This window comes from Salvelinus sp. IW2-2015, unplaced genomic scaffold (genome assembly GCF_002910315.2).
Source record: "Salvelinus sp. IW2-2015 unplaced genomic scaffold, ASM291031v2 Un_scaffold3869, whole genome shotgun sequence".
In the NCBI taxonomy this organism is placed as follows: Eukaryota; Metazoa; Chordata; class Actinopteri; order Salmoniformes; family Salmonidae; genus Salvelinus; species Salvelinus sp. IW2-2015.
Window position 1 is genome coordinate 5717 of NW_019945143.1, and position 7788 is coordinate 13504.

Here is a 7788-nt window from a genome sequence, read left to right on the forward strand (position 1 = left end):
TCCAGTCCCTATCCTCTGGTCTAATGAAGTATTCCAGTCCCTATCCAGTCCCTATCCTCTGGTCCAATGAAGTGTTCCAGTCCCTATCCTCTGGTCTAATGAAGTCTTCCAGTCCCTATCCAGTCCCTATCCAGTCCCTATCCAGTCCCTATCCTCTGGTCTAATGAAGTGTTCCAGTCCCTATCCTCTGGTCTAATGAAGTGTTCCAGAGCTCAAATTGTTTTTTTTAAACCTTTATTTAACCGGAAAAGACCCTTGATGTTGAGGTTCCTAAATTGGTGATCAACTTTTCCTCTAGACACTTCCCTGGTGTCGTTCGAGGCGTCCGATCGGCCCAACTACTTCCTGGCGGTGGACAGCGGCGGCCATCTTACGCTGACCAAGTGGGAGGAGAGTGAAGCGTTCTGGGACGCGGCTACCTTCACGCTGCACCGTGACACCTGGATCCAGGGTTATGATTCTCTGGAGGCTTTCGCCAGGCCGGGATTCTTCCTCCACTACATGCTGTCCTGGGTTCACCTCGTCAAGTACAAACACACTGACGGATTCCGCAAAGCCACGCTCTTCAAACTGACAGGTACGTGGGATGGACTGGAGATCTGGGAAGGTTACATGGGAAGGGAAAAGAAGAGCTATGTAAATGAAAAGTTTAAGGTTTTTCTTCTCAAAGGTGATTCCATTTATACCATCTATTTTGATATGATATTTTTATTAAAACTGCCACTTGTGACCATTTAATGTGTTGCACTTGAACAGATATGGGGTCTTCCTCTGTTTAAGCTGTCAGGGTGGTGTGGTTGTATTCTAGTAGGAGTTTGCCTGTGGCTATAGGTTTGCGTTGAGGAGGTTTGGATCAAGGCCTTTTGATTGGTCACAATCATCTTTTAAAATGTGCCTTATCAGTATTCCTATGCTTTCCATAGGATGTACAGTATGCAGGCATTTAKTAYATGARAGGTCAAGCTATGTAACCGGTGGTCTTCTAGCTTTTGCTCRAGCTCTTGGAGCTTTGGCCATGTTATGCTCGTCCCCTCCAATGCAACCCAATACTTACTGTATGTATCAGAGATGGCTGACAGCTGAGGTCCAGAGACAAAGACTTTCACTTTGTAGTTTAGGCTACTAACCCCCTGGTGTAACCTCCTGCTGCAGCCCCTCCACCCCGCCAACCCCCACAACCCCCTAACCATGGCCCACCAGCGTGCGTTACTCGCGTTTGTAAAAACACCCATTTAGCCCGTTAATGGGCTCTTTGTGCGGGCAGCCATGTTTTGCATGCACTGTAATGCAAGCCTCTGCAGCTGTGCCCCGGCACACTCCCACCTCGCAACAGAACGACAGATTTTGTCAAGTGCGAGTGGCTGATGTGTGCTTTAATCACAACATGTTGAGATGTGGAAGCGGGGTGCTAGGTCAGCACCAGATCAGGGCCTCCTCCGACGATAGGGCCCCTCCAGACCAGGGCCCCCCAGATCAGAAGCCCCTCAGACCAGTGCCCCTCAGACCAGGCCCCCCAGACCAGGGCCCTTCAGACCGGCCCCTCAGACCAGGCCCTTCAGACCAGGCGCCCTTTCAACCAGGCCCTCAGACTCAGGGCCCCTCCAGACCAGGGGCCCCCAGATCAGAGCCCTCAGGCCAGTGCCCCTCAGACCAGGCCCCCCCAGATTCAGGGCCCCCCTGGCCAAGGCCCTTCAGACCAGGGCCCTTCAGACCAGGCGCCCTTCAGACCAGGGCCCCTCAGGCCAGTGCCCTCATGACCAGGCCCCCCCAGATCAGGGCCCCCCTGGCCAAGGCGCCCCTCAGGCCCACGGGCGTGCTTCCAAACAGAAACCGACCTGCCCCTTCCAGTATACCACTTCCAGAGAAGGAGCTTATGGACTGGGGGAAGGGAGAACAGAGAGGGGGTCAGATCACTAGGCAGGGGTGGTTTTTATTTCAACCAAGAAACATCTTCACCATTTGGAGAGTATTTCTGTTCATAATCTAGTAAAGTGATTTGTGAATCAAGTTCAGGTCCACATGTATGAGTTGGTGAGGTCTAGAAAGTTCTGCTCTCTTTCTGTCTCCACAGCTGGGTTTGCTGCTCCTGATGCAGGCTGGGTAATTACGGGGCTAAAAATATGTCAGCCATTTGTTTAGGAGCATAGCAGAGTCCACACAGGCTGGCAGAAACGAAAGGGTTACTCTCTGACAGCAGTGGAGGCCGGACATAGTCGACCAGGAGAGGTCCAGAGAGGTGAGGCAGGTCCAGACCATAGTCGACAGGAGAGTCTCAGAGGGTTAGGCAGAGTCCAGACCATAGTCGACCAGGAGAGTCCAGAGGGGTTAGGCAGTCCAGACCATAGTCGACCAGGAGAGGTCCAGAGGGGTTAGGCAGAGTCCAGACCATAGTCAACCAGGAGAGGTCCAGAGGGTAGGCAGAGTCCGACGATAGTCGACCAGGAGAGGTCCAGAGAGGTTAGGCAGAGTTCCAGTACCAATAGCCGGACCAGGAGAGGGTCCAGAGGGGTTAGGCAGAGTCCAACCATAGTCGACCAGGAGAGGTCCAGAGAGGTGTAGGTAGAGTCCAGACCATAGTCAACTCCAGGAGAGGTCCAGAAGGTTAGCAGAGTCCAGACCATAGTCGACCAGGAAGGGCAAGAGTTAGGTAGAGTCCAGACCATAGTCCGACCAGGAGAGGTCCAGAGAGGTTAGGCAGAGTCCACGACCATAGTCGACCAGGAGACGGTCCAAGGGGTTAGGCAGAGTCCAGACCATAGTCGACCAGGAGAGGTCCAGAGAGGTTAGGTAGAGTCCAGACCATAGTCGACAGGAGAGGTCCAGAGGGGTGGTAGGTTAGAGTCCAGAACATAGTCGACCAGAGAGGTCCAGAGAGGTGTAGGCCAGAGTCCAGAACATAGTCAACCAGGAGAGGTCCAGAGAGGTTAGCAGAGTCCAGACCATAGTCGACCAGGAGAGGTCCAGAGGGGTTAGGCAGAGTCCAGAACATAGTCAACCAGGAGAGTCCAGAGAGGTTAGGCAGAGTCCAGAACAAGTCGACCAGGAGAGGTCCAGAGAGGTAGGCAGAGTCCAGAACATAGTCAACCAGGAGAGGTCCAGATGGAGGTAGTAGAGTCCAGAGACAGTAGTCAACCAGGAGAGGTCCAGAGGGGTTAGGCAGAGTCCAGAACTAGATCGACCAGGAGAGGTCCAGAGGGGTTAGTAGTCCAGACATAGTCAACCAGGAGAGGTCCAGAGGAGTTAGGTAGAGTCCAGACCATAGTCGACCAGGAGGAGGTCCAGAGAGGTTAGGCAGATCCAGAACATAGTCGACCAGGAGAGGTCCAGAGGGTTAGAGATCCAGAACATAGTCGACCAGGAGAGTCCAAGAGGTTAGGTAGAGTCCAGAAAACATAGTCGACCAGGAGAGGTCCAGAGGGTTAGGTAGAGTCCAGAACCATAGTCGAACCAGGAGAGGTCCAGAGGGGTAGGCAGAGTCAGAAACAGTCGACCAGGAGAGGTCCAGAGGGTTAGAGTAGAGTCCAGAACATAGTCAACCAGAGAGTCCAGAGGGTTAGCAGAGTCCAGAACAAGTCTAGGTACCAGGAGGAGGTCCAGAGGGGTTAGGTAGAGTCCAGAACATAGTCGACCAGGAGAGGTCCAGAGAGGTTGGCAGAGTCCAGACCATAGTCAACCAGGAGAGGTCCAGAGAGGTAGTCAGAGTCCAGAACATAGTCAACCAGGAGAGGTCCAGAGGTTAGGCAGAGTCCAGACATAGTGACCAGGAGAGGTCCAGAGGTTAGGTAGAGTCCAGACCATAGTCACCAGGAGAGTCCAAGGGGTTAGGCAGATCCAGACATAGTCAACCAGGAGAGGTCCAGAGAGGTTAGGCAGAGTCCAGAACATAGTCAACCAGGAGAGTCCAGAGGGTTAGGCAGAGTCCAGACCATAGTTGACCAGGAGAGGTCCAGAGGGGTTAGGATAGAGTCCAGACCATAGTCGACCAGAGAGTCCAGAGGGAGGCAAGGTCCAGACCATAGTCGACCAGAAGAGTCCAGAGAGGTTAGGTAGAGTCCCAGACCATAGTCGACCAGGAGAGGTCCAGAGGGTTAGGGATGAGTCCAGACATAGGTCGACCAGGAGAGGTCCAGAGAGGTTAGGCAGAGTCCAGAACATAGTCAACCAGGAGAGGTCCAGAGAGGTTAGGCAGAGTGCCAGGACCATAGTCGACCAGGAGAGGTCCAGAGGGGTTAGGCAGAGTCCAGACATAGTCAACCAGGAGAGGTCCAGAGAGGTTAGCAGAGTCCAGAACATAAGTCACCAGGAGAGTCCAGAGAGGGTTAGGCAGAGTCCAGAACATAGTCAACCAGGAGAGGTCCAGAGGGGTTAGTAGAGTCCAGACACATAGTCAACCAGGAAGAGTCCAGAGGGGTTAGGCAGAGTCCAGAACATAGTCGACCAGAGAGAGGTCCAGAGGGTTAGGAGAGTCCAGACATAGTCAACCAGGAGAGGTCCAGAGAGGTTAGGAGAGTCCAGACCATAAGTCGACCAGGAGAGGTCCAGAGAGGTTAGGTAGAGTCCAGAACATAGTCGACCAGGAGAGGTCCAGAGGGGTTAGGCAGAGTCCAGACCATAGGCGACCAGGAGAGGTCCAGAAGGGTTAGGCTAGAGTCCAGAAACATAGTCAGACCAGGAGAGGTCCAGAGGGGTTAGGCTAGAGTCCAGAACATAGTCACCAGGAGAGGTCCAGAGGGTGTAGGCAGAGTCCAGACATAGTCAACCAGGAGAGGTCCAGAGGGGTTAGGCAGAGTCCAGAACATAGTCAACCAGAGAGGTCCAGAGGGGTTAGGCAGAGTCCAGAACATAGTCGACCAGAGAGAGGTCCAGAGGGGTTAGGTAGTCCAGAACATAGTCGACCAGGAGAGGTCCAGAGAGGTTAGGCAGAGTCCAGACCATAGTCAACCAGAGAGGTCCAGAGAGGTTAGGCAGAGTCCAGGAACATAGTCAACCAGGAGAGGTCCAGAGGGGTTAGGGCAGAGTCCAGACCATAGTCTGACCAGGAGAGGTCCAGAGGGTTAAGGTAGAGTCCAGACCATAGTCAACCAGGAGAGGTCCAGAGGGTTAGGCAGAGTCCAGACCATAGTCGAACCAGGAGAGGTCCAGAGAGCGTTAGGCAGAGTCCAGAACATTAGTCAACAGGAGAGGTCCAGAGGGGTTAGGCAGAGTCCAGACATAGCGCAACCAGGAGGAGGTCCAGAAGAGCGTTAGTGCAGAGTCCAGAACATAGTCAACCAGGAGAGTCCAGAGGGTTAGGCAGAGTCCAGACCAAGTCAACCAGGAGAGGTCCAGAGGGGTTAGGTAGAGTCCAGAACATAGTCAACCAGGAGAGGTCCAGAGGGTTAGGCAGAGTCCAGACCATAGTCACCAGGAGAGGTCCAGAGAGGTTAGTCAGAGTCCAGAACATAGTCACCAGGAGAGGTCCAGAGGGGTTAGGCAGAGTCCAGGACCATAGTCAACCAGGAGAGGTCCAGAGAGGTTAGGCAGAGTCCAGAACATAGTCAACCAGGAGAGGTCCAGAGGGGTTAGGCAGAGTCCAGACCATTGTCGACCAGGAGACGTCCAGGAGAGATTAGGCAGAGTCCAAGACCATAGTCAACCAAGAGAGATCCAGAGGAGGTTAGGCAGAGTCCAGACATAGTCACAACAGGAGAGGTCCAGAGGGGTTAGGCAGAGTCCAGACCATAGTGACCAGGAGAGGTCCAGAGAGGTTAGGCAGAGTCCAGACCATAGTCAACCAGGAGAGGTCCAGAGAGGTTAGGGCAGAGTCCAGACCGCATAGTGACCAGGCAGAGGTCCAGAGAGATTAGGTCAGAGTCCAGACCATAGTGACCAGGAGAGGTCCAGAGGGGTTAGGCAGAGTCCAGACCATAGTAGACCAGGAGAGGTCCAGAGAGAGATTAGGCAGAGTCCAGACCATAGTATGACCAGGAGAGGTCCAGAGGGTTAGGCAGAGTCCAGACCATAGATCAACCAGGAGAGTCCAGAGAGGTTAGCAGAGTCCAGACCATAGCACCAGGAGAGGTCAGGGGATTAGCAGTCCAGACCATAGTGACCAGGAGAGTCCAGAGGGGTTAAGGCAGAGTCCAGACTCATAGTCGACCAAGGAGAGGTCCAGAGAGATTAGGCAGAGTCCAGACCATAGTCAACCAGGAGAGTCCAGAGAGGTTAGGCAGAGTCCAGACCATAGTTGACCAGGAAGAGGTCCAGAGAGATTAGGCAGAGTCCAGACCATTGTCGACCAGGAGAGGTCCCAGAGAGGTTAGGCAGAGGTCCAGACCCATAGTTGACCAAGGAGAGATCCAGAGAGGTTAGGCAGAGTCCAGACCTAGGTCAACAGGAGAGGTCCAGAGGGTTTAGGCAGCAGGTCCAGACCATAGTTGACCAGGAGAGGTCCAGAAGAGAAGATTTAGGCAGAGTCCAGACCATAGTTGACCAGGAGAGGTCCAGAGGTTAGGCAGGAGTCCAGACCATAGTTGACCAGGAGAGGTCCAGAGGGGTTAGGCAGAGTCCAGACCATAGTCAACCAGGAGAGGTCCAGTGGGGTTAGGCAGAGTCCAAAACGATAGTCGATCTAGAACTCAACTCACTTCATTTCCACTCTCTTTACTAGGAGACTCTGTAATATGATTGAAATTCACAAACACAAGTATACTTATTTCCATGTTTCATACTCTGCTGTGCAACACTTTCTGTAAAGTGTGTATTTTCCCTCAGGCCCTGGTCCAGACAGCCCTACGGGTCCTAAGTGCCAGTGGAGGTACGAGTCGTGTGTCAGCCCCTGCTTCAGGACCTGCAGTGACCCCTCGGGGGAGGCATGTGGAACCGTTCCAAAGTAAGGCAGCACAAGGTGACACTACGMATGTGTCCTAAATGGTACCCTATTATCTATATAGTGCACTATGTAGGGGATAAGGCCCTGGTCAAAAGTAGTGCACTATATAGGGGATAAGGCCCTGGTCAAAAGTAGTGCACTATATAGGGGATAAGGCCCTGGTCAAAAGTAGTGCACTATATAGGGAGCAGGGCACCGTATGGGATGTGACCGTACACCATCACAGACAGGGGCTAAACCTTGAATGAATGGATGTGAAGCCTCCAGCTCTACTGTGTAATCAGTCAGCCAGCCAGCCAGCCAGCCAGCCTGTCAGACAACCAGTCAGTCAGCCAGTCAGTCAGACAACCAGTCAGTCAGCCAGTCAGTCAGACAACCAGTCAGCCAGCCAGCCTGTCAGACAACCAGCCAGCCAGTCAGTCAGACAGTCAGTCAGCCAGATACAGTACAAACAACACTGAGATATTAGATCAACATGTTTTGCAGTAATCTGATATTTCCCACAGATGTTAATACATGGCTCAGAATAGTGTTACTCTTTTGTACCATTTTAATTGTAGGACAACCCTTCTTCTTCTTCTTCTTCTTCTTCTTCTTCCTCCTTCTCTCCTCTTCTTCCTCCTTCTTCTTCCTCTTCTCCTCCTTCTTCTCCTCTTCTTCTCCTCTCTCCTCTTCTTCTTCTCTTCTCCTTCTCCTCTTCTCCTTCTCTTCTTCTCCTTCGTCCTCTCTTCTTCTTCTCTTCTTCTCTCCTCTTCTTCTTCTCCTCTCTTCTTCTCCTTTCTTCCTTCTCTTCCCTTCTCCTCTTCTCCTTCTCTTCTTCTCCTTCTCCTCTTCTTCTCCTCCTCTTCTTCTTCTCCCTTCTCTTCTCTTCTTCTCCTCTTTCCTTCTCCTCTTTCTTCTTCTTCTTCCTTCTTCTT

At 52.6% G+C, this 7788-nt stretch overlaps 1 pseudogene; it reads left to right on the forward strand.

Moving 5' to 3' along the window:
* The window catches only part of LOC112076603 (mucin-2-like), a 43932-nt pseudogene that overhangs the window by 3846 nt on the left and 32298 nt on the right, over positions 1-7788 (forward strand).